Here is a 3,677-nt window from a genome sequence, read left to right as displayed (position 1 = left end):
GTGAAACCCCTGAAAAGGCAGTTTGGCAGTACCCGGGTCTGTGCTAGAGATCCGTGGGATCATGGGATTGTGCCAACAATGCCAGGATGGCATAGAGGGGGCAATTCCATGATCATAGACATGTTACATGGCCATATTCTGAGTTACCATTGTGAAGCTACACATAGGTAGTGACCTATGTGTAGTGCACGCGTGTAATGGTGTCCCAGCACTCACAAAGTCCGGGGAATTTGCCCTGAACTATGTGGGGGCACCATGGCTAGTGCCAGGGTGCCCACACACTAAGTAACTTTGCACCTAACCTTTACTAGGTAAAGGTTGGACATATAGGTGACTTATAAGTTACTTAAGTGCAGTGGTAAATGGCTGTGAAATAACGTGGATGTTATTTCACTCAGGCTGCAGTGGCAGGCCTGTGTAAGAACTGTCAGAGCTCCCTATGGGTGGCAAAAGAAATGCTGCAGCCCATAGGGATCTCCTGGAACCCCAATATCCTGGGTACCTTAGTACCATATACTAGGGAATTATAAGGGTGTTCCAGTATGCCAATGTGAATTGGTAAAATTGGTCACTAGCCTGTTAGTGACAATTTAGAAAGAAGTGAGAGAGCATAACCACTGAGGTTCTGATTAGCAGAGCCTCAGTGAGACAGTTATTCATAACACAGGTAACACATACAGGGCACACTTATGAGCACTGGGGTCCTGGCTGGCAGGGTCCCAGTGACATACAACTAAAACAACATATATACAGTGAAATATGGGGGTAACATGCCAGGCAAGATGGTACTTTCCTACCCAACCCCCCCAAACGAAGGACAATAAGACTAGCCATGACCTGATGAGTCTTCATTGTCTAAGTGGAAATATCTGGAGAGTCCATCTGCATTGGAGTGGGTACTCCCAGGTCTATGTTCCACTGTATAATCCATTCCCTGTAGGGATATGGACCACCTCAATAATTTAGGGTTTTCACCTTTCATTTGTTTTAGCCAAAGTAGAGGTTTGTGGTCTGTCTGAACAATGAAGTGAGTGCCAAACAGGTATGGCCTCAACTTCTTCAGTGCCCAGACCACAGCAAAGGCCTCCCTCTCTATGGCAGACCAACACTTTTCTCTAGGGGTCAACCTCCTGCTGATAAAAGCAACAGGTTGATCCTGGCCCTCAGAATTAAGTTGTGATAAGACTGCCCCTACCCCTAATTCAGATGCATCAGTTTGGACAATTAATTTTTTGGAGTAACAGGGGCTTTTCAGGACAGGTGCAGAACACATGGCCTGCTTCAGCTCCTCAAAAGAGTTCTGACAGCTAGCTGTCCACAATACCTTTTTAGGCATTTTCTTTGATGTGAGGTCATTAAGAGGGGCTGCAATGGAGCCATAGTTCTTTATGAACCTCCTATAGTACCCAGTGAGGCCTAAGAAGGCTCTCACCTGGGTCTGAGTTGTAGGGGGAACCCAATCTATAATAGTTTGGATTTTCCCCTGAAGTGGTGCAATCTGTTCTCCACCTACCAGGTGTCCCAGATAAACCACTTTTCCCTGCCCTATCTGGCACTTTGAAGCCTTGATAGTGAGGCCTGCCTTTTGCAGGGCCTCTAAAACTTTCCATAGGTGGACCAGGTGATCATCCCAGCTGGAGCTAAAGACAGCTATATCATCTAGATATGCTGCACTAAAATCTTCCAGCCCTTGCAGGACTGTATTCACCAACCTCTGAAAAGTGGCAGGTGCATTTTTCAATCCAAAAGGCATTACTGTGAATTGGTAATGGCCTCCAATGGTTGAAAATGCAGTTTTTGCTTTTGCATCTTCTGATAACTTGATCTGCCAATACCCTGCAGTCAAATCAAAAGTGCTTAGATACTTGGCAGATGCCAGTGTATCTATTAGCTCATCTGCCCTGTTTACAGGGTGAGCATCAGTTTTGGTTACCTGGTTGAGACCTCTATAGTCTACACAAAACCGCATTTCCTTCTTTCCATCCTTGGAATGAGGTTTTGGTACAAGTACCACAGGAGAGGCCCATGGACTTTCAGAGTGCTCAACCACTCCCAGTTCAAGCATTTTCTGCACTTCTTGCTTTATGCAGTCTCTGACATGGTCAGGCTGCCTATAGATCTTACTTTTGACAGGCAAGCTGAGTCCAGTATCTATAGTGTGCTCACACCAAGAAGTGGTGCCTGGCACAGTAGAGAAGAGTTCAGAAAACTGACCCAGGAGATTTATGCAATGGTCTTTCTGCTCAGCAGTAAGACAATCTGCCAAAACGACACCTTCCACTAGAGCATCTTGTTCTGTGGAAGAGAAGAGATCAGGGAGAGGGTCACTCTCTTCTTCCTGTCCCTCATCTGTTGCCATGAGCAGGGTGAGATCAGCCCTGTCATAGTAGGGTTTCAGGCGATTGACATGGAGCACCCTAAGGGGACTCCTGGCAGTGCCTAAGTCAACTAAGTAGGTGACTTCACCCTTCTTCTCAACAATTATGTGGGGTCCACTCCATTTATCTTGGAGTGCTCTTGGGGCCACAGGCTCCAAGACCCACACTTTCTGCCCTGGTTGGTACTGAACCAAAACAGCCTTCTGGTCATGCCATTGCTTTTGGAGCTCTTGGCTGGCCTGAAGGTTTTTACTGGCCTTTTTCATGTACTCAGCCATCCTTGATCTGAGGCCAAGTACATAGTCCACTATGTCTTGCTTTGGAGCTTTTAAAGGTTGTTCCCAACCCTCCTTAACAAGTGTTAGAGGACCTCTCACAGGGTGTCCAAATAGGAGTTCAAAGGGGCTGAAGCCCACTCCTTTTTGGGGTACCTCCCTGTAAGCAAAAAGGAGGCAAGGTAACAGGATATCCCATCTCCTGTGGAGTTTTTCAGGGAGTCCCATAATCATGCCTTTGAGAGTTTTGTTATATCTCTCCACCAGTCCATGTGTTTGTGGATGATAGGGTGTGGTGAACTTGTATGTAACACCACACTCCTTCCACATGGCTTTTAAATAAGCAAACATGAAATTGCTTCCTCTGTCTGATACCACCTCTTTTGGGAAGCCCACCGTGGAAAAGATTCCTAGGAGGGCCTTTGCCACTGCAGGAGCTGTAGTGGTCCTTAGAGGAATTGCTTCAGGATATCTGGTGGCATGGTCCACTACCACCAAGATAAACCTATTGCCTGAAGCAGTAGGAGGGTCAAGGGGGCCAACTATGCCAACCCCTACCCTTTCAAAGGGAACCCCAACCACAGGCAGTGGGATAAGGGGTGCCTTTGGAGTTCCACCTGTCTTGCCACTGGCTTGACAGGTTTCACAGGACTTACAAAATTCCTTTGTGTCCTCTGACATTCTAGGCCAATGAAACAAGGGAACAAGCCTGTCCCAAGTTTTCATTTGCCCCAAATGTCCAGCTAAGGGAATGTCGTGGACTAGAGTTAGGAGGAACTTTCTGTACTCCTGAGGAATCACCAATCTCCTGGCAGCTCCAGGTTTTGGATCCCTTGCTTCAGTGTACAAGAGGTTGTCCTCCCAGTAAACTCTGTGTGAGTCACTGACATCCCCATTTGCTTGTTTGACAGCTTGCTGCCTTAGACCCTCTAGTGTGGGACAAGTATGCTGTGCCACACTCAGTTCCTCCCTGGCAGGCCCCCCTTCACTCAAAAGCTCAACAGTGTCTGCTTCCAGCTCCTCT

Source organism: Pleurodeles waltl, chromosome 4_2 (genome assembly GCF_031143425.1).
Source record: "Pleurodeles waltl isolate 20211129_DDA chromosome 4_2, aPleWal1.hap1.20221129, whole genome shotgun sequence".
Lineage (NCBI taxonomy): Eukaryota > Metazoa > Chordata > Amphibia > Caudata > Salamandridae > Pleurodeles > Pleurodeles waltl.
This window is presented reverse-complemented; position numbering follows the sequence as displayed.